The following is a 25,365-nucleotide window of genomic DNA, read 5'->3' on the forward strand; positions in this document are numbered from 1 at the left end:
AATTAAAACCTGAGAGAGAGAGAGAGAGAGAGAGAGAGAGAGAGAGAGAGAGAGGGGTTGTTTTACTTCCACTCGACACAAACTAGGTCATTTCGGGACTAACATATGGTTTAACTTAATTTCAATAATTCGCTTGGACAGGTGTAACCGGGGAGACGAAACCAAGCCCGTCAACCCAATGATAGACATTATGATACAACGCGCACGCTCTAACCATTCGGGAATCTACCCGCCCCAATTAAAAACTGATTATAGTCGAATATCTAACACGGTCTTAAGCTCTCATATTTTTAAAACCTCATCGTTTTGAAGAACTTGTTATTTAATACCTAACTTGTAGATTTAGTGTTCTTCGTGCAAGCATTTCAATTATAAATACAAGAAAAAAGATTGCTTGAGGAAAATCTACAATGGGAATAACAAAGCATTCTGAGTTCATAACAATGTGAAAGATAATTCCTTAGATTTCTGTATTTTAATCATTTATCAACATATTCCTCTACCCAGACAAATTACTTGGTTGGCTATTTGTTCATTACTTTACTCGGATACAGGAAACAGTTCATAAACCCTTTTGTCCATGACCAATGAGTACACTTTTAAGTGAACAACAGAAAAAACAGCCAAATTGTAGCAATAATTGTCAGTCCAAGACTGGCATTGAAACACCACTTATCAAATCTCTTGCGTTCCACCGAACCACGAGTCTTGACGTTCGCTGGACCACAGGTTTGGTTTTCAGATAAAACGACCTTGTTTGAGGTAGCGGATATCGAGACATGTGCCTGGTTGTCGTTTTGTTCCTGGTGATAAAGCTTCAGACTGACCAGAGTAGCTATAATTATCATTCCACTTTGGACCATCATCCAGCACAAGTAAACAGGAAAGTGTGCAGCACTGTCTGAATTAGCTGGTAATGATTCATAGATATACGTGACGTAAATAGCGTAAGATAGAAAGGTTGATATAGACATGGTCATTCTTTCTCCACTGGCAGGTGGTAGTAGAAACACAAATCCGTTAATAAATGACAGCAACACGGACGGCACGATGCTTTTAAGAACATGAAATAACACTTTGCGTTTCAGTACTAGTTTAGCTATAGTAGCATGGTACTCAGACACGCTTTTCCCCCGTATTAGAACGTATTTAAATGTTATGGATAAAAGATCCCATTCATTGCTCTCTTGGAGTAATTCCGTATTAATGTTAGGACTGGCTGTAAGATTAATGTTTCCACCTGCTCGTGCTATTACAATATCACAGACTTGAACATCAAAAGGAAACTTGGCTGTGTTCACAACACACGATGTTTCAATGCCACGAAAAGTGGTTGTGATTAATGATCCGTTATGCAAAAGTTCAGAAATTCCATTCTCTTTTTCGACAATAATCTGTTCGACTACTGCATTAACTATAAACAAACTTGGGGTCCATATCCGGTTATTTGGCAGCTGATAAGAATTGCGATCGTCGTCATTGGGTGTCCATGCCAGGTCTACATCGACCCATTGAATAATTAAGAAGATAGACGTCTTAAGCGTCTGCTCGCGCTCGTTCAGAACACCAATCGCTTGAATTCCAAAATCAATTTTGACGTCAATTTTTGTTGATATATTATCCACAGGCTCCACAAGAGGGTCACACCTTTCTAATATATCTTTTAGAAAGTTGGATTGGTTCTGTCTTGAGTACACTCCATGAACACAATCAAAATGAAGAAGAAATTGTATTAATAGTAACTGAATGATGTACATGGCTGTAAAACTATCCGGGAACAACCTGTTGGTGCCGTCACATTCACACTGAAGTTGAACAACAGATTAATTGTCATTTTCCAATATGATAATGGAACGCGCATTGTACTTTATCTGTAGTATTTTGTGATTGATGTACCTGAATACCAAAATTGATTGTCCTGTCAATTTGCTTTACCGATAGTGTGAATTGTTTGCTTAACACTCTATTTATCTGTAATGTATATACCAAAGTAATTTGAGGTGATTTAATGTTATATTTAAATTACTAATGATAATGATATTGCATCAGACTATGATAAATCGAGATGATTTAATGTCTTACTTATATTACTAATGGTAATTATTGCATTAGACTATTGTAAACTCGGTGAGATGGTGTCATATTATTATATTTACTAAGGGATAGAATGGCCAATATTAAAGGGGCTAAATCGCTAATATTTGGGACCTAGAAATTGACACAAATAGGTCGCAGTGCATATAATAATGTATTATGAATGTATATAATCTGATTTCCATCCAATGGTTTCCTTTTTTACTCTAATTTCAAATCAGTTATGTTCAGCGAAATACACCAGAAGTTTTAATCGAATGGCAATCGCTAGCGTCTGGTTATTTCAGTTTACACCGATAGTATTTATTGCGCATGCTCTCCAGATAAGAAAATGGCCTCACCGTTTGACAGGACTGTGGAATATGTCTAGCTTCGTTCTTCCAGTCCCTTGGTACAAATGGCGCTGAAACGCAGTATGGTACACGATTCGTGTACCAATGGTAAAATGTTTATTTTGTCTTAAACATTGCATATCAGAAGCCCATCTTTTCCCGGTAAGATCACAACATCAATGTTGATTTAAATTGACAAATAAGTCGTGTTTTCAATGTCGAAGAATTTGGATGATAATGAGTTAGAGACATAGCTACTTTAATATTTAAACATACATTATGCAAGAGCTAAATCTGCCTCTTCCATGTCTTTCTTTAAGCCTGAAATGTTATCTAAATTATTAATTAGACATTGATTAACTTATCCAGACCATAATCAACTCTCGATGTCAGCGCTAGCCTGCGATATTTACTGGATTGCTGCTCAACTTTCATTCATGATTTAATCATGAAATGGAGAGAGAGAGAGAGAGAGAGAGAGAGAAAGAGAGAACTGGGGTTTAACGTCCACTCGACACAAACTATGTCATTTTGGGACTAACACATGGGTTTAATTTTATTTCAACCATTCGCTTGCGCGTAGGGGTCTTTAGTAGGACCGGGAGAAAAACCACGAGGACACTTTCAAAAGTCAACGTTTTACTTCCAACAAGAAAATGATTTATTTACGAATTTCTCAACTGAAACTATTAAATTATCGGATTAATAAGATTATTCTTTAACAAGGTGGGACTGTGTATAGATTCCATGGGTTTTAATAATACATTATGTAAGATTTAGATAAAGAACTGATCATTCTTGCTTATAATAGCTCAAAAAAGATAATGTACAAAGAAAATATTGAAAATTTCATGCAAATATCAAAACCACTTTTATTATATGATCAAAATCTTTAAGGGCTGGCAGGCTTTATTAAAACCGATGTCTAATTATCAGTCATCTAATGTCTTTTATAAAGCATCCCACAAATGGTCGCCTACTTATATCAAAATTATCAATATTCACAAGAATTCTCAATTCTAACCATTTTTACCAATTCTAGACTGCAAAAAGAAAAAAACTGTGCTTCCAAAAGGCAACAAAAAAGAAATCTCCTATATCGTTAGTAGACTGATTCCGAATACGACTATGGGTCATTGGAGTTACCCCCCTTATTCCACATTAATTTCATCGCAACCTAAGCATTTTGACCAATTCTAGACTGGAAAATAAACAAATCCGGGCACCTAAAGGGTGAGAAAGTGGAGAAAGATTTATCTATGTATAATTCGCACTATATTCGGAAGAACTGGTAGTCGGACTCCGAATACGACCATCAGAAATAGGAGTTACCGCCCTTATTCCAATTCGTAAATAGTTCCAGTTTGCGAATTGATCGATCAGCAGTAAATTATTGCCTGACCTTATCGCGACATCAGCATGGACCATTGTGTTCACTTTGTTTTCTTTGATAGTGTTTTATATTGTATTCTTTTTTCAGTGTTATTTAAGCTGTGAAATTTTTATGCGTACATTTCAGACTTAAATCAATTTTTTTTTCAGTGTTATTTGAGCTGTGAAATCTTTATGCGTACATTTCACACTTAAATCAATGGGTTTTTTGAAAATCATTGGCAAAATTACAGTTTGTCTGAAATAAATTTTTAAATTTAATTTGGGTTTACTCTATGGCACTATTCTTTGGAATCCCAAATTAGATTACAATGGGTCTAACACCACATATTAATGTAATGTAAATGTATATATTCAATTAAAAAAAATGATTGTAATGTCTAATGAATTGTGATATACGTGAACTGTCCAAATTGAACGGAAGTTGTTTACGCCTGCTTAGTCCAATCTACTAGTGTCTTTGTTATTATTTTGTCGTATGTGAATCAGCAATTACTAATTACATCTGCATTTTTTGTATGATATGGTTTTCTTTGTACATTACAAATGACACCCGAAACCCTGTCCTACACGACTGGTGTAGTGATTTTAAAACGTTCAGTGTGTCTTAAATATTACATATACGGTTCGTATATTTTCACGGCAAGATAACTACATCAATTTTGATTGAAATTGACAAATATTGAATTCTGATTTGTGTTTTTAATTTTGAACATTCTGGCAAATATTGAATTTGAGGTTTTTTATTTTCATAGTTTCAATGGTATTTATGACAAGAAGTAAAACTAAATCTGATGTATAAAATCACGAAACGAAATAGGATCTATGTTTTAATCAGTGGCTAAATAAACAAAATATAGAATAACACTTTTCAATCAGTATTTGGTATTTGAATTTCTTGTTATTCGAAAAAGAATGCCATATATTTATAAGTGTCTTCAAGAAAGAGTACCAGAGTTACCTGTCAATCAATTATTCCATTCAATATAATATGTTTATTGCATTTATACTTACGGTTTTAGTTAATTATGGAGGTAGTCATAGCTTTTTTTACTTAGTTTAGGTAATGCTCGTTTTCAGCTCTATAATGGTGTTCATTACAGCGATATTCTTTTGATGCTTATGGAGTTATTATGTGACACTGTAATCTATAAATGATGACCTTCAGTGTTATCTTCTAATTACTGTATGATCAACTTTTGTTTAAACGGTAAACTTTTTATGCTGTACATGATGGATACATGTATACAATAAAATCATAATAGAATTACAGTATTTTTTTTTTATGGCTTTTTGTTTTCCATTACCCAGTATTTTAAGGATCGATCAATCATTTTATGAGAAAAATTGTTGGTTTATATTTGGCTTTATATCTGTTCCCAAAACACCGCCTTAATATGGTTATGTGAGAATAAGCTCAGATAGATGAAGACTTGAAATAGGACATCTTCTATAATAATGTGACACATTTTGAAATAACTGCAACACCTTTTTTTGCTTTGTTTATTTGCTCTATATTGCATGATTTGCAAGAAAAGATGTTTTGTCGTAGCCCATTGATATAGTGTCGAAATAAGATTCGCATAGATTAGTCAAGACATAAGCTAGATAATTATGTTGTGTGAACTTTAAATCCAATTTCTATCTCCACTTGGTGAAACGATATAAACAAGTCTCTATGCACACGGTAGTAGCCGGCTCTTTGAATTCGAAGGAGACGAGTGGGCATCACCATACCTCATATTAACTTTACTACAGGTGTAAAATAAACCCTTAAGACGATCTGTCGAGAAGACTTTAGAGTCGATTATTCCACCAAGATATATTTATTAATGTTTCTGATTAGTTAAAAGATTTTATAAGAAAAAGTAACAGAGTCAACTACGCTTCCATAATTTTAATCTTGCCCAATACAAATTCAAAAAACAGAGACACATTTTTTTTAATAAATTGAAGAAAAAAAGACGACAACCGCTTTTCTTAGCTTTTAAGAACATGAAATAACACTTTGCGTTTCAGTACTAGTTTAGCTATAGTAGCATGGTACTCAGACACGCTTTTCCCCCGTATTAGAACGTATTTAAATGTTATGGATAAAAGATCCCATTCATTGCTCTCTTGGAGTAATTCCGTATTAATGTTAGCACTGGCTGTAAGATTAATGTTTCCACCTGCTCGTGCTATTACAATATCACAGACTTGAACATCAAAAGGAAACTTGGCTGTGTTCACAACACACGATGTTTCAATGCCACGAAAAGTGGTTGTGATTAATGATCCGTTATGCAAAAGTTCAGAAATTCCATTCTCTTTTTCGACAATAATCTGTTCGACTACTGCATTAACTATAAACAAACTTGGGGTCCATATCCGGTTATTTGGCAGCTGATAAGAATTTCGATCGTCGTCATTGGGTGTCCATGCCAGGTCTACATCGACCCATTGAATAATTAAGAAGATAGACGTCTTAAGCGTCTGCTCGCGCTCGTTCAGAACACCAATCGCTTGAATTCCAAAATCAATTTTAACGTCAATTTTTGTTGATATATTATCCACAGGCTCCACAAGAGGGTGACATCTTTCTAATATATCTTTTAGAAAGTTGGATTGGTTCTGTCTTGAGTACACTCCATGAACACAATCAAAATGAAGAAGAAATTGTATTAATAGCAACTGAATGATGTACATGGCTGTAAAACTATCCGGGAACAACCTGTTGGTGCCGTCACATTCACACTGAAGTTGAACAACAGATTAATTGTCATTTTCCAATATGATAATGGAACGCGCATTGTACTTTATCTGTAGTATTTTGTGATTGATGTACCTGAATACCAAAATTGATTGTCCTGTCAATTTGCTTTACCGATAGTGTGAATTGTTTGCTTAACACTCTATTTATCTGTAGTGTATATACCAAAGTAATTTGAGGTGATTTAATGTTATATTTAAATTACTAAGGATAATGATATTGCATCAGACTATGATAAATCGAGATGATTTAATGTCTTACTTATATTACTAATGGTAATTATTGCATTAGACTATTGTAAACTCATTGAGATGGTGTCATATTATTATATTTACTAAGGGATAGAATGGCCAATATTAAAGGGGCTAAATCGCTAATATTTGGGACCTAGAAATTGACACAAATAGGTCGCAGTGCATATAATAATGTATTATGAATGTATATAATCTGATTTACATCCAATGGTTTCCTTTTTTACTCTAATTTCAAATCAGTTATGTTCAGCGAAATACACCAGAAGTTTTAATCGAATGGCAATCTCTAGCGTCTGGTTATTTCAGTTTACACCGATAATATTTATTGCGCATGCTCTCCAGATAAGAAAATGGCCTCACCGTTTGACAGGACTGTGGAATATGTCTAGCTTCGTTCTTCCAGTCTCTTGGTACAAATGGCGCTGAAACGCAGTACGGTACACGATTCGTGTACCAATGGTAAAATGTTTATTTTGTCTTAAACATTGAATATCTGAAGCCCATCTTTTCCCGGTAAGAGAGAGAGTGAGAGAGAGAGAGAGAGAGAGAGAAAAATGGGGTTTAACGTCCACTCGATATAAACTAGGTCATTTCGGGACTAACACATGGTTTAATTTTATTTCAATCATCCGCTTGCGCGTAGGGGTCTTTAGCAGTAGGAGGAAACCGGAGGATCCGGAGAAAACCCACGAGGACACTTTCAAAAGTCAACGTTTTACTTCCAACAAGAAAATGATTTATTTACGAATTTCTCAACTGACACTAGTAAATTATCGGATTAATAAAATTATTCTTTAACAAGGTGAGACTGTGTATAGATTCCATGGGTTTTGATAATACATTATGTAATATTTAGATAAAGAACTGATCATTATTGCTTATAATAGCTCAAAAAAGATAATGTAAAAAGAAAATATTGAAAATTTCATGCAAATATCAAAACCACTTTTATTATATGATCAAAATCTTTAAGGGCTGGCAGGCTTTATTAAAACCGATGTCTAATTATCAATCATCTAATGTCTTTTATAAAGCATCCCACAAATGGTCGCCTACTTATATCAAAATTATCAATATTCACAAGAATTCTCAATTCTAACCATTTTTACCAATTCTAGACTGCAAAAAGAAAAAAACTGTGCTTCCAAAGAGCAACAAAAAAGAAATCTCCTATATCGTTAGTAGACTGATTCCGAATACGACTATGGGTCATTGGAGTTACCCCCCTTATTCCACATTAATTTCATCGCAACCTAAGCATTTTGACCAATTCTAGACTGGAAAATAAACAAATCCGGGCACCTAAAGGGTGAGAAAGTGGAGAAAGATTTATCTATGTATAATTTGCACTATATTCGGAAGAATTAGGAGTCGGACTTCGAATACGACCATCAGAAATAGGAGTTACCGCCCTTATTCCAATTCGTAAATAGTTCCACTTAGCGAATTGATCGATCAGCAGTGAATTATTGCCTGACCTTATCGCGACATCAGCATGGGCCACTGTGTTCACTTTGTTTTCTTTGATAGTGTTTTGTATTGTATTCTTTTTTCAGTGTTATTTGAGCTGTGAAATCTTTATGCGTACATTTCAGACATAAATCAATGTTTTTTTCAGTGTTGTTATTTTGACCTGTGACATCTTTATGCGTACATTTCACACTTAAATCAATGGGTTTTTTCAGTGTTGTTATTTTGAGCTGTGACATCTTTATGCGTACATTTCACACTTAAATCAATGGGTTTTTTGAAAATAATTAGCAAAATTACAGTTTGTCTGAAATAAATTTTTTAATTTAATTTCGGTTTACTCTATGGCACTATTCTTTGGAATCCCAAATTAGATTACAATGGGTCTAACACCACATATTAATGTAATGTAGATGTATTATGTTCAATTAAAAAAATTGATTGTAATTTCTAATCAATTGCGAAATACGTGAATTGTTCAAATTGAAGGGAAGTCGTTTATGCCAGCTTAGTCCAATCTACTAGTGTCTTTGTTATTATTTTGTCGTATCGGAATCAGCAATTACTAATTACTTCTGCATTTTTTTGTATGATATGGTTTTCTTTGTACATTACAAATGGCACCCGAAACCATGGCCTACGCGACTGGTATAGTGATTTTAAAACGTTCAGTGTGTCTTAAATATTGGATATAAGGTTCGTATATTTTCATGGCAAGATAACTACATCAATTTTAATTGAAATTGACAAATATTAAATTCTGATTTGTGTTTTTAATTTTGAATATTATGGGAAATATTGAGTTTGAGGTTTAGTTCCTGGAAATACAAATTCTAGTTTCATTAGTTTCAATGGTATTTGAGACAATAAGTAAAACGAAATCTGATGTATAAAATCACGAAACAAAATGGGATCTATGTTTTAATCAGTGGCTAAATGAACAAAATATAGAATAACACTTTTCAATCAGTATTTGGTATTTGAATTTCTTGTTATTCGAATAAGAATATTACATTTCTGAATGCCATATATTGATAAGTGTCTTCAAGAAAGAGTACCAGAGTTACCTGTCAAACAATTATTCCGTTCAATATAATACGTTTATTGCATTTATACTTACGGTTTTAGTTAATTATGGAGGTAGTCATAGCTTTTATTTTTACTTAGTTTGGGTAATGCGCGTTTTCAGCTCTATAATGGTGTTCATTACAGCAATATTCTTTTGATTCTTATGGAGTTATTATGTGACACTGTAATCTATAAATGATGACCTTCAGTGTTATCTTCTAATTACTGTATGATCAACTTTTGTTTAAACGGTAAACTTTTTATGCTGTACATGATGGATACATGTATACAATAAAATCATAATAGAATTACAGTATTTTTTTATGGCTTTTTGTTTTCCTTTACCCAGTATTTTAAGGATCGATCAATCATTTTATGAGAAAAATTGTTGGTTTATATTTGGCTTTATATCTGTTCCCAAAACACCGCCTTAATATGGTTATGTGAGAATAAGCTCAGATAGATGAAGACTTGAAATAGGACATCTTCTATAATAATGTGACACATTTTGAAATAACTGCAACACCTTTCTTTGCTTTGTTTATTTGCTCTATATTGCATGATTTGCAAGAAAAGATGTTTTGTCGTAGCCCATTGATATAGTGTCGAAATAAGATTCGCATAGATTGGTCAAGACATAAGCTAGATAATTATGTTGTGTGAACTTTAAATCCAATTTCTATCTCCACTTGGTGAAACGATATAAACAAGTCTCTATGCACACGGTAGTAGCCGGCTCTTTGAATTCGAAGGAGACGAGTGGGCATCACCATACCTCATATTAACTTTACTACAGGTGTAAAATAAACCCTTAAGACGATCTGTCGAGAAGACTTTGAAGTCGATTATTCCACCAAGATATATTTATTAATGTTTCTGATTAGTTAGAAGATTTTATAAGAAAAAGTAACAGAGTCAACTACGCTTCCATAATTTTAATCTTGCCCAATACAAATTCAAGAAACAGAGACACATTTTTTTTTAATAAATTGAAGAAAAAAAGACGACAACCGCTTTTCTTAGCAATGACCGATATATACATGGGTGGTCGTCTTCCTTTTATTTGTATATCATAATAACATTTCTATCATATTATGAACAATATTTAGTCGTATGAGTAATAAATAGTAAAATACTTAAATTCAATTAGCGTGCATTTTAATTTCAACTATGTATGCAGCATTTCCGGTAACGTGACGACAATTATTGTGCCTGCCTGTTTTATGTATATGTTGAAAGCAGATGCTTATTTTATTTAATATGATTTATTGGCATATATATAGGAAGTGAAATGTACTTTATATACAGATATTTTAATTCGATTTAATTTACTTAGTATTAAGTTCCAACGGATCCATTTACTGTACATGTTTTGTGAATACGTCCCCCCATAATGATTAAATAGAGAATCTCCTACGAGTCTTTTTTGATATTGTTTGATATATAAAAAAAAACGAGTAGGAGATTTTATTTATCACACAATCCCTTCTTACATGTACAAATAAATAAATATAATTCTTTGCTATAGATTTCACTTTTACTGAACCTGATTACATTACGGCGTAGTGATACATCATTTTTTGACAGCAATTCAACCATTGCAAAGTCCTTTATATTGACCCAGTGTTTCTATCAAGGTCAATTAAATAGAAATAGTTGCTTTTAAATAAGAAATAAGTTACTTTTGATAAAAAAAATGAATTGTTCTTTGAAAATAAAACAAGTAGTTCCTTTTTGATTGACCAATCAAATTCATATAAAGCGATATATCTCCTAAGATTAGTAGATTATGAAATTTATCACAAGAGCGATATCTTCTGTAGAATGTATTATAGGGTGATAAAAATACATTCTAATGAGGACGCGTAATTTCTCAGTACTTAAACTGTATTTACTTCGAATCTGTACAAATGGTTTGTATTTTTTTGTAATAGACATCAGTGTAAAAAATGTATATACATGTATAGAAAGGGCAGAACAAATTCAACTTTTCAAGAACTGCGTCATTAAAAAATAGACATTAGAAAAATATAATTCCCCTTGGAGTTTGTAATGTTATAAGTGCCTACAACATAACTATCCAAAATACTATGCGGAGGTTGGATGATCAAATGGTTAGCACGTGCGCGCTGTATCATAAGGTCTGTCATTGAGTGAATTGGCGGGGTTTCGATTCCCCAGTTGTACGTGACAAGGAGTAGGGTCGTCTGTCCAACCTCGTGGGTTTTCTTCAGGTCCTCCGGTTTCCTCCCACTGCTAAAGACCCCTACGCGCAAGCGAATTATTCAAATAAAATTGAACCATGTGTTAGTCCCGAAATGACCTAGTTTGTGTCGAGTGGACCTTAAACCCCATTTCTCTCTCTCTCTCTCTCTCTCTCTCTCTCTCTCTCTTGTATGCACAAAACCAAGTAAGTTTTTTACGCAATACAAATTCTTCTTTTATACGAAAAATGGTTTACTGCGGGAATACAGCTCTCTCTCTCTCTCTCTCTCTCTCTCTATCTCGGGTGGGGGGTGGATGGCCGAATGGATAGCACGTGCGCACTGTATCATAAGGTCTGTCATTGAGTGAATTGGCGGGGTTTCGATTCCCCGGTTGTACGCGACAAGGAGTAGGGTCGCTTGTCCAGCTTCGCGGGTTTTCTCTGGGTCCTCCGGTTATTTGCACCCACTGCTAAAGACTCCTACGCGCAAGCGAATTATTGAAGTAAAATTAAACCATGTGTTAGTCCCAAAATGCCCTAATTTGTGTCAAGTGGACGTTAAACCCCATTTCTCTCTCTCTTTGTCTCCCAAAATACTTTCGCTGTCCTAAGGTTAATATTAAGAAAGTATAAAGAGTTTACCTTCTTCTATTAGTGTTTAACGTCCGCTTCCACCGAGAGTGACGCAGACAAGTTGTCTTATTTTACTCGGCATCCCAAACCCCATTCGTTGATATATACACAGATATATAAGATAAATGACAAGAATGATAAAAAGTTATCTTTTCCACAGCTTTGTGGTTATTCCCAAATTAAATGTATATTTAGTTGCATATCTAAATATAGATAAATATATCAAAACTTGCTCTTTTAGCTAGATAAATAAAGACAAATATCCTGAACGAAGTAGGACGTGCTTACTCTTTCTAGAACATCTGATACCACTTCTTGGAATTGTAAGCTGAAATTTATTTATATTTGCATTACGTAGCAAGAGGAGATAATTATATTCACGAAAATAAATAAACGTCTGATTCAAATGTAGGGCAAATTACAATAATATTCTGAAAAAGAAATTCTATTGCTCGCTAAATTCGTCTTTTTACAGAGCCCCTTAAGTGCACGATTCCAGGCTTATATAATTATTTCGTTATAACGAAATGTTAATTCGTGAAAACGAAATATTATTTCGTTAAAATAAAGGGCTCCGTAGCCTCGTAGCTTTTCTATCATTTGCTTTTCAGTTTTCAAGATCTATTGCAATGTACATCAATGTGTCAAACATCTGAAGTAGTTCTTCTTAGTTTATAAATAAGATTTTTAATGTTACTGTTAGACTACTTTTAATGGATACAAAGGACATTCAATATCTACGAAAATGACAATATTATGGGACATTAATATCCTATCTATTCAAAAATCCGCCTAATACATAACCCCACCCCAGAAACAAAAAAGGAAATAAAAATGGAACACAAATGGGTTACACAACGCCTCAAGTAGCTCGTACATGTTTGAATATAAAGATTTTAATTTTATCGTAAACCGATGTGACCTCGAAAACTCAACACCTTATTTGAATATAATAACCTAATTATTAAAAAAGGAGTTTCTTAAATGTTGCACAATTTTATTAATATGTTGCCGTTACTTTAGAGTTGAGTGATGAGTCGATCACAAGCGAATTAAAATCAAGTGGAAAGGGGGGTGGGTTTCTAGCCGATCGAAATATTCTAACATATTTTAGACAGGTAGATTATAAAAAAAGTACTACAGTTATTTGATTGTAGAGAGGTCCCATGGGATAGATACCTGCTCCTCATATTTTCTTAAAGGAGCTATACCTCTAACTCCATATTCTCTATGATATTGCAAACCAAAAACACCATTTAGAATTTAATATTGGTCCATTTCAATCAACATCGCTGTTATTATCTTATCGTGTAAATATCTGATCCTAATATTCAATATTTAAGCCACAATTGATATTTATAGATCACTACACACGACTCGTGTATTCTGTGGACATAATGTTTCGAGCGCTATTTGTAATGACCAAAAGGAAAAGATATCCCAGAAGACAATGCTTAGGAAATAAAAGTGGCTGATATATAAACGATACCCCCCCCCCTCCCGCCCACAAAAAAGTGAAAAAATAAAAATAAAAAAACCCCAAAGCAAACAAAAATCCTCCAACGGGTAGAAAGGACTAAGCAGGAGTAAATGACCCCCGTTCAATTTGGACTGTTTTCGTATTTCAACAAACATAACCATGTGCTTTTAGAACCATTTTCGTATATTTTAAGATTCCAAAGAATAGAGCTATTCTCCCTTTTAACTGACATACTGTTAAAAATTTTGTATAAACAAAAATAGTTTTAAAATGTAAATAAATATCTTTAATGCAAATTATCGTTGATTATCAAATTGAATAATTGCTAATTGCACGTAAGAACATTGTTATACCTAACGTAAGCCAAACCCGTTGCAAATATTAAACAAGATGGACGTATTACAAGACAATTAACACCCCTCTCAGAACCCACATGATAAGTCGAATCAGAGGTTCCTAGTGTAGTAAGCATATTTTATTGTGCACGGTACCCGTCTCAGTTAATAACCAATTATATTTTAACAAGAACGACCAGGCAAAGTTATTTACAATAAGCCTTTAATATAAAAACACAATCACTGATTTTATTTCACACTACGTTTCAACAAGTTCCTCTTGTCGTATCAGTGATTGTTTTCCATATAAATTTGTTCAATTACTAAATGCCGTATAAGGATTTAATAAGCCTTTACAAGTCGACGAAACTTTATATCCAATAATCAACAGAGCGAAATATAAATATTTTGATCCTACATGAGGAATCATATTCAAACAATTCCTCGCGTGCCTTTTCCAGACTCACGGGAATTGTTTCGAAAGGTGTATAGGGTTAGGGGTGATAAAAAAGCACAGTGCCAAAATTTTAGGCATGTTATTTTTTACCTACACCTTTAATGTTGTTCTTTCAAATTTGTGATGTCTTGGATAATGCATGTGTTAAGCGGAGGTTCATACCGCCGAGTTGCATTGAACAGAGCGAGATAATTCGATAATATCCGATTATCTTGTATAATAAACGGGCAACTAGTTTAACTATTCTTTTAAATTTTTCAATTGCAGGGAATCTAGAATTTGTTTATTTTCTCCAAACCATTAAATTTAATATTGTCTATTTATTCTGCATTGATTACCAAATAATTAACTTGGAGTTAAAAGAACAATAATTCGTAATTCCAAAGTAAAAAATAATTTATCCTGATTTCTTTTTAAAATACTACAAAAACTAACATGTAACATAACATATATTATTGGGTGCAGAACAATTAGATTCCTTTGACAAAAGTTATTTTTAAGTTCTGTATTAAAGCATAGTTAAATAGAGAATTTATAGCAAGTAAAGAGGCTTGGTAAGGCAATGATAGGCAGAGAAGAAGTGTTTATCTCTTTATAATGACAGACCACCCAAATTCTAAGCATACATATCCGTGTCAGAAAATCATGTTCAATGCTGGAGGGCCAATTCTACACAAGGCCAAACTCAATTATCTTACTTAAACGCTTCTTTCTACGGCTCTTGCCTTCTATCAGATCAAAGTTATTAAGTAATGCTGAACCGATTGGCTTTGGGTTGCGGTAGGTGAGAAAATGAATGTAGATCTGTCATTCTCTGATATATCTTAAGATGATAAAACAAAAAACTCCTCTTTTTAAATTGAAGTGCCAAAAAATGAAAAAAAAGTGTCACGTTTTGTTTATGTGTTTGCACCATTCCGACTAATCTTTCTGGTTTGAGAATATTCCCAGTCAATGGTGCAAAAATGAAATGAAATGGGGTTTAACGTCGTATGCTGTTCTGCTTCGAACTGGGCTAATGAAGACGGGCATACACCATACAGTATGCTGAGGGAACTTTTGCCCGTACAGCGGCACTAAGTCTTACTCTTATATCGAATTCCAACTGCCAAGGGATATTTTACGTGCACGCCAATGTATACACGGGACCTCGGTTTTTCGTCCAATCCGAACGACTAGACAGCTGTCCTTGTCAGGCCCTCCGTCCTGCATCACTGACAAGGGGGAACCCTGCCGGAAAATCTGGATGAACTTTCTCAGCCAATGCAGGGATCGAACACCCGAGCTTCAGGCTAACGAGGCTGCGTCTTACCCACTTAGCCACCGTGACCCCCAGTCAATGGTGCACCGAGAAGAATAACAAGGAATGAACAGTGGATAGATGATCATATTGTGGTGACTAGTAACTAGTAATGAATTGCTATAGAAAACGTAACGAATTACAATAAAACATTTATTCACCATGACATTAATGCTATAGCTAAAGCAGTGGACACATTAGCCGAATCAATCGGCGCCGAATTTTATTCGGCCGAATGGGTGGACACACTAGCCGAATGCTTCGCCCGATTCAACCTGTCGGTTGCATCACCTTCACGTCACATGATTAAACATGGCGGCGTCTATGTCTTCAATCTATCACGTGACTTCTCGATATGAGTGGTGATTGGCTAATGAATTCAATATTCGGCCGAATGCTTCGGCGAAGCGGACACACCAGGCGAATATAATTCGGCCGAATAAATATTCGGCCGAATATATCAAACCTGTTTGATTCGGGCGAATCATTCGGCCGAATATTGAATTCATTAGCCATTACGAAATATCGTTTAAAGCAAGAAAAAGTGGTGCCCGAGGAGCCGACAAACAAACAAAGTATCTGCGATAGTGGCTAACTGATAACGAAATTTACAGTGTTTCGCTAGCAACAGTTAAGAAAATAAAAGATCGCATCTAATTCTAAAGTTGAAATCAACAATAAATCTTCCACCATGTACTGACAAACCTCGACCCACCGAAAAAACACTTTGCAAGAAATGAAAACTGGTATTTTAATATTTTTTCTTTTCGGTCGAGATAAATCGAACCCTTTGACATCCAGCTTACTTAACAATGGGCGATAATAGATATAATCGACCATCATAATAGACTGAAAAATAAAGATAAATCTAAGGAAAATAACAGTGGAGAGGGTACATGTCTCTAGCTCTAAGTAAAAAAATACCATCAACATTCTCTTAAAGGAATGCAAAGATTGTAATCTGTACACTGTAAAAAAGGAAAGTTAAAGGGGGTCGGTGTCTCAAATCAGAAATGCCATAAACTCGGATCAACTTGCAACTGAAAAAGGTTACAATATGCTTTAACGTCGGGATACATGACACTTATTTCATGGAGTTTAACTTTGAGGCCATAAATGCATGTCTGTAATCAAATTACGGCCATTGATTTATTATACGTCCGCCATTGTTGTAGATGAAAATTGCACGTCGTTAGCGAGACGTTCAACATTGCAGTGACCTTAAAGCGAAATGTTCTGATCTGACTGGGCTAATAAAGACGGGAGACCAGACCATAGTACATCACTTCCAGTCGGATGTTACGAAAATCTGAGGAAAAGCGCATAAAAGAATCCTTGAAAGATGGCATTCGAAGAAGAGTAGGTGGAAACTTCGCTGCCCAGCAAACTTCCCCTGATAGCAAACACTTAGCGACCCGAAACATTGAATATAAAACGACTCAAGTAGTAGATGGGCCAACATTTCTTAAAACACCATGTCAAAATAAGTCATATCGATAATGAATCTTTAACAGATTGAACACGAAATACTATTTTAAAACCCTGCTTTAATTTGCTATTTGTTTCAGGAGCCGTACAGATGAATAATGTTAATTTAATGGGCCCCGATGAAATGTTAAAAAAAATTTTTTTTAATGCAGGCATTGGATACTATACTAATGTTTCTGCAATCTATTGTTTTAATCTGTGTTTGGGGTTGATGGCCAAATTAATTCACCGCTTGTACGTGACAAGGAGTATAGTCGCCTGCCCAAATAGAACAATGTGGTAGTCCCGAAATGACCTAGTTTGTAGTCCCCGTCCCCCACCCTCTCTCCCTCTCTCTCTCTGTCTCTCTCTCTCCCTCTCTCTCATGTTTGCCAAACAAACAAAACAACCTACTCCACCAAAACAGAAAATAAATAAAGGGATGTAAAGTTTATTACAGTGTGGACGACGAGGCTGTTGGTAGGCGTTTGCTGCCTTGCCCTTTTTTGAAATACCAACGAACGGCACATCATTTTATTATACGAATAAACAAAGGAAATAGTTACTTAATATAAAACTGGCGAATTGGCGACCACTAAATGATTTGATTTTCTGCCAATTGACATAATATAAGCTTTTGCCAGACATCTTGACCGTAAATTAAAGGGTTTCGAAAGGATTGGGAGTTATGTTGGATTAATATCTGGTACGATCTAATAAATTACATATAATTTATTTATGTAGGCAAAATGATGTTATTGCAGATGAATCGAGAACAGAAGAAATATTTCGAACCGAGTCAGAAAGGTTTCCTAAGATGTACGATCGTTTCGTTTCTTCTGAACCGAACTGATATAACATCACCATTTAAAATTGATATGTATAGAACATTTTTGTGTATTTTTCTTGAAGCAGCTGTATGGCCGAGAAATTGGAACTGGCGATTGCCATAATCTTATTTTATTCAATATCGGACAAGCAGATCATTAGACAAACAAAAACAATCCTTTACGAAAAAAATAAATGGGAGCGGGTTTTATCTTCATCAAGCCATGGCCGCTAAGCGTATAAACAAGCCAAGATAAATCGATTTCTACGTCACAAAAGACAGGTAGATATATGTCTCTGTTTGCCGACATGACAAGATGGCGGCGATAACCGTTGGATTTACACAGTCTTGTACATGCTTACTTATCGTTCTAATGTCTAAAAAAAAAAAAAAAAAAAAAAATACGATAGCCTTTTGACTTTCCAAATGTATAAATCCCACCTATTTATCTCTGGTAATGGTAGTAATATTTAACACCCACATCTAGGGTTGTTGAGAACCGGAAGCTGTCAAAAGATTCGGAACACAACCTAATCTGAATTTTCCAATACCATCTTCTAAATTTAAACTAGTTGATCTTGTTTAATCTGTACATACCCAGAACACATCAGATAACGGCATCAGTTTTTTATTTGGATGTGTATAAATATTATACTTTGATTCATTAAATAACTTCCGGTAGATTTCGCCATTTTTTTTTACCGCAGAATCAATGACAAGTTTGGAATAATATTTAAAGTAATCTACTATATGTATCAGTTTATTAAAACATGCCTGGTTTCATTCAGTTTATGTTAGCCTCCCCCGATTTCTCAACTTTTACCTATACTTTTATATATTTCTTTGAGTTAATGTAATCTTATATTTAGTGCAAGGTCGAATTAGGAATATTACGGATACGTTTGCATTTCCTGGTAACATAAAGTTTTCATTAAAATCGAATGAATTCTAATTTCTTAGTCGGAGCAGAACAGTAGGACGTTAAACCCAATTTCATTTCATTTATTTAATGCAATTAATTAGTACTACGTGTAACAGTGACATATGACAATTAGCAGTACCCAGTCCGATATTTTAAAGTTAGAGAGAGAGAGAGAGAGAGAGAGAGAGAGACTATATACAAAGTAAGTCATTCCAGGACAAAAATATGGTTTAATTTGTTTCAAATATTTGCTTGCGAGTAGGGGCTTGTATCAGTGGGAAGAAACCTGCGGTCCCGAAGAAGATCCACGAAGCCTACCCTTGTCACGTACAAGCGGAGATTCGAAGCCATACCAGTTGACTCAATGGCAGGCCTAAAGAAAGACCTTATGATCCAAAGCGCACGCATTAAATCATTCGGCCACCGCCCATATTCTAAAAGTAATATACCAAATTGACGAACCTTGTCATTAACCTGGGATCCAAGGTTATCGTTCAGTCATGTTTTTGCTGTCATTATTAGAACTGTTAAATGTTAGTAAATTGGATATGAACAGTAGCAAATACGGGGCGACAAAAGATAACACAAAGCAAACCTCGGGGGGAAGAGGTGAACGAATCCCTAAAAGATGTGGTAATTATATAAATATCCCAGATTACTGACGAGACGTGCTTCTCTTCAGGCTATTTGTCTGTTTATAGAATCACAGACGGTTAAAGGGACTTGGAAATTCTTAAAAATTTAACGGCGCGACACCTTTTGTTAAACTATTGTTCAGGTCGTAGTGGGTGGAACAGGGGACAATGTATTGTATTACTTCCAGAAACTTACGAATTGTACATTTATATACACTCTACCCTTTTCGAAACACATTATGCGCCAGTTAATTTGGTATCTCCCCGTCTTCATTAGCTCAGTCGATATCAGAGGCAACTCGACTTCGACACACATCGAACGAAACTAAGTCCCGGTATTATTGTATCTCGCACACAGCTCCGTCCGCCGTTCCAGTTTTGTTCCCTTACGATACCTTGTAACCCTTTCCATATATCGCTTTACATTTTGTACCCTCACCAACGTATATAGTAGTCGTGCTAACTGCTAATAAGAAATTCCTCGGAAACCACTTTGATTAGTTTTTGATGTACATGAACAATCTTACTCCTGTATATATCTCATAAACAAGTGGGGTTCACGGTGGAAGACACTGGCTCGCTGACCTGGGGGTCGGGTGTTCGATTCCTGCATTGGCCGAGAAAGTTCATCCAGATTTTCTGGCGTGGTTCCCCCTTGTCAGTGATGCAGGACAGCAGTCTAGTCGTTCGGATGTGACGAAAACCCGAGGTCCCGTGTACACATTGGCGTGCACGTACAGTTAGAATTCGATATAAAAGTAGGCCATAGTGCCGCTGTCCGGGCAAAATTTCCCTCATTGCACACTGTATGGCGTATGCTCGTCTTCATTAACCCAGTTCGGGGCAGAATATTAGGACGTTAAACCCCATTTCATTTCATTTCATAAACAAGATATTTTTATTAAACGTTGCACACATCAACCAATTATACTTGTGCCTTTTGCGAATCAGACATTTTTCCGTTGAAGAATTGTTATGTTCCATAGAAACACATTTGCTTAGTTATTGGCTTACAACTTTTTATTCCGGAGCATATCTCATACACGGCCCAAGATATCCGTATGAAAATTTGTACACACTTCAACCTATAGTATTTGTACCGTTTGCGAATCGGAAAAGTCTCCGTTGAATAATTGTTGTGTTTACATGGAAACAAATCGGTTTTTGGTATACAATGTGTATTCCAGAGCGCATCTCATAAACCGTCAATACATCTTTATGAAACTGGTTTTTAACTTCTAACATTGATAGATCTGGAACTGATATTGGAATTATAAAATTTGTAATTAAACTCTATGTGTTTAATCCATATCCAGGTTGCATAAATCAGTACATAATCAGTTTTGTGTCGTTGGTTACCATTGGTTACCATTGGGACTGTAATGTCTACCTTTGTACCTTCCAGAACTAAGGGCGAGATATGCTGATGACCGGGTCGTCTTGATTTTGATATAAGGTAAACAAAAGAAAGTTAAAAAAAAAATAATAACATAAAATGTGCGAAACTCTGCTCGGTAGAACTTGTATAAAATTATCAATACTAAATAACGATCTGCCATCAATTTTGATTCTTTTTATACGGACCAGATAACGGCTACAAACAATCTACGTCTTTAAATGCCGCAAAATTACATGGAATGAAATGAATTTAACGTCCGACTTTTCTGTTCAGACTGGGCGAATGAAGACGGGCATACGCCTTGTAGTGCGCTATGAGGGAAATTTGGACCGGTCAGCGGCGCTATAGCCTAGTCTTATTTTGAATTCCAACTGTCAAGGGTTCTTTTACTTCACGCCAATGTGTACACGGGACTTCGGTTTTTCGTCCCATCCTTACCACTATACGTTGTCCCCTCCCATCCTGCACTACTGACAAGGAACCACGCCGGAAAATCCCGACGAACTTTCTTCGCCAACACCGGAATCGAACTTCATGTTGGTGAGCAAACGTCTTACTCACTAAGTCACCGTAGCTCCCACGGACTGATACAGTTGTCGGCAATATACACCCACCAGGTTTTTGAGCGTATGAAAATAGAAATGAAGTGAAATGAAATAGGGTTTAACGTCCTACTGTTCTGCTCCTAACCTGGGCTAATGAAGACGGACATGCGCCATACAGTGTGCTATGAGGGAAATTTTGCCCGGACAGCGCCACTACGGCCTACTCAAATATCGAATTCCAACTGCCAACGGATCTTTTACGTGCACGCCAATGTGTACACGGGACCTCGGTTTTTCGTCCCATCCGAACGACTAGACAGCTTTCCTTGTCAGGCCCTCCGTCTTGCATCACTGACAAGGGAGAACCACGCCGGAAAATCTGGATGAACTTTCTCGGCCAATGCAGGGATCGAACACCCGACCTCCAGGCTAGCGAGGTAGCGTCTTACCCACTTAGCCACGTGATCCCCCGTATGAAAATAACAATCCTTGCAGCGATGATTACATGAATGAAAGGAGATCCATTTAAAATATTTGATAATTTGAATAACACACACGCAACTTTTTTTAAAAGCAAAAACTCTATTTGACAAATGGGGAGACAATTAATTGAAAAGTTTTCTTGTGTTTTGTGTGGTATTGTGTTGAGTTTTTTTCTCTTGTCTAAATCTAACTGTAAAACAAGACGTTTACCACGATGACGAGTTAAGCAGAAATTCCAGCCTGTGTTCAGTTTACCGTGCTATCAACAGATAATCGGGGCGGTAATTCTAACTCCACCGATCTGTCAACACCCGTAACAAGAAATATGGCAGCCACGAGTAGAGGCACCTGGGATTCGAACAGAAAAGTTGCAGTAAATGGCCGGCCCTGACATCTAATCCAGCACTTGGCCCACCTGCACTTCAGTCTTTAGGCGTGTTCGTAACATTTTATTGTGAGAAGTGTCCTAATCGGGTCTGTTCATTTCCCATCCGGCTTCATTAATGCAATGCCGACGAGCATGCTCTTATAAACGGACGCCAAGCAAATTGACTACAAATGTGTGTTGCAGAGAAACCGCCACGGGGAATGAATTACTAATAGGTATAAGTGATCACTAAGGGAGATGGTAATTTGTCTTGAATTAAAAGATTTAACTTGTTAAGTGTCAGAAAGACTGTAAAATGGGCTAGCAATTTATTGATAAAGGATTATGAATTTTTTTCCAGTACGTGCAGCCTAAGTAATCGGATATGGCGTGTCAGAGAATGTCTTATCTAAACTATCGCATACCATATGTCAAGCTTTTCAACGTCTTAATATATTTCTGAAAATTGTTCCACTTGAAAAAATTACCGTTCTATGGGGGCATTGTCAAAATTTTGACAAAAAATTGATGCTGGGTCGCGAAATGCATGTGGAAGTTGAAACGCGCATCTTTGCTTGTCTTGCTATCGGAATAAGACACGCTCTGTGATATGATAAAGAGGAAGGGTTCGACAAGGTGAAACAAAGATATATACCATTACACAGAAAATTACAAGTTTTATCCTTAAAAATATATATATGTGTTGCTTTATAATTGCTGGCTATATTATTTTAACATAAAATAAATCAACCTCTTGTATCGTTACCACCCCTTTTAACACCCCACTTATTATTCCCCTCTGACAAATGTAATATTTATTCTGAACCTTTCACGTATATTACACTATTTATAAAGCAATATGTCAAGCGATTTTTTAAGGGTATGTTTTATTTTCATATAATATACTATCTTATTGAAATGATGAAACTAAGACTGTTTCAATGAAGTTCTTTGTTATTTATTTCTATGTAATTACTATGACTTCTTATGTTTAGATCCTTGTTAATATTTAAATAATACACAACAGACATTGTTATGTGAGCTTTCGAAAATAGGGGAAGTGCTATCAGGTGTTCTAGAAAGCATATGTATACTCTACTTTGGGCGTTTGGGTGGTCGAATGGTTAACGCGTGCGTGTTTGATAGGAAGGTTGGTCATTGAGCCAAGTGACGTGGTTTCGATTCCCTGTCCAACCTCGATTCCCAGGATGTACGTGACAACCTCGTGGGTTTTCTCCGGGTTCTCCTGGTTCCTCCCACTGCTAAAGACCCCTATGCGCAATCGAAGCATTGAAATAAAATTGAACCATATGTTAGTCCCGAAATGACCTAGTTTGTGTCGAGTGGATCTAGCTCGTCTCTCTCTCCCTATACCAACAAAACGCGTAGGAACTTGAACTTTGGTATTATTTAATGGATTCTTTTGGGACCGCGGTATATATAGTCTCTCGGTAAGGACACTAGATTGTCCGAGGGCCTGTTTCACGAAATTTTAACTAAGATAAAATCCAAATTTTAGTAATTTGATTGGATAATATTAGATTGATTTTAGTGCTTAGCCAATCCAAATTTAAGTATCTAATAAAATTTGGATTTTATCTTTAGTTAAGATTTCGAGAAACAGGGCCCGGGTTCGGGGTGTTCTTTTTAACAAACTTCAAAATTATAAGAAAGAGAGCGAGAGAAAGAAATGCGGTTAAATATATTTTGTTTCCTGGGTTTTTTTTTTTTTTAAAGAAGTACGCGTATAGGAAACAACTAACCAGTGTTACAAGCTATTATTTTTCGAAAAAAATACACGTACATGAAACAACTAACCGGTTTTATTAGCTAACTGTGGTTGGTTTTTCATCTGATGCTGATTAATTAAACACAATAGATAAAGACCTGGTAAAAATAGAGATGCATGCCTTAAGATTTCTCATTATACAAGTTTGATAAGTCAGTTTCTGTAAGAAACATGATTTCGGTGGAAAAGGCTATCTACTTGTAAGCTATATAATATATAGAAGATAAGACTTGGCCTTCGAATAGCTGCAGTGTTACGTGTGTGGTCGATGTCAAAAACTTGCCTGCTATTCTCACAGTCACCTAGCCAATGAAATATGTAGAAGAATAAGCACAATGTGGCCAAATTACCGTTATATACGAGGTAGACCAAGGATGGAAGCCATCTTATGATCGTCACTTGCTTACATCTGGACGGTTTGCTACGTGAAAAATGGTTTAACCCAGGATATATGAGATTTAGAACGGTCTATATCATCCATCTGGTTCTGGGTCCGGGGAGTTTCACTCTTTTATCTTGAATTCTAATGTTCATGTTGCGGTAAACCAACCCTATTCAAACCCTTGTTGTAGTTTTTTTATTCTTTTCTAAATGGGCAAATCTTGTATTTTTATTTCTATTCTTTCAGTATTATCGTTTATGCCACGGTCGTGCATTAACCATTAAGAGTCATAATATCAAAAGCAGTTGGAGTTTTTCGCCTGCAGATGTGTATTGGGTCTGTCAATGGTTCTTAAATTTAAAACATGCTTTCAGAATAAATCAAATTGATAAGGTTTCATCCAAATTATATTTTCAGCGTATTTAATCGTTTATCAAGTTGAGAAATGATTATAAATCCATGCACTTCCGCCTGAAATCTTTACGCACCCCTTAAGTCGATTAGCCTTATTAACACGCCATCATCACTAGGACGATGTCGCAAAATTAGTCTTGTTTATCCCGTGGGGCTATCATAATACGGGGCGGGGGAGGGTGTCAAATCGTCGCTCGCGTTCTAATGTCTTCTTGTGAACAGTTCATCTGAGACCGGCGCGCAATTTAACGAAGCTCGCTCGAAACGGATTCGAACTTGATTTTTAACAACCGATAATTACTGATGTCGTGGTACGTTTATGCATCGACCGAGCCAATACAGAGGAACATACGCCATCTA

The sequence above is a fragment of the Patella vulgata genome, chromosome 3, assembly GCF_932274485.2.
Source record: "Patella vulgata chromosome 3, xgPatVulg1.2, whole genome shotgun sequence".
Classification (NCBI taxonomy): domain Eukaryota; kingdom Metazoa; phylum Mollusca; class Gastropoda; family Patellidae; genus Patella; species Patella vulgata.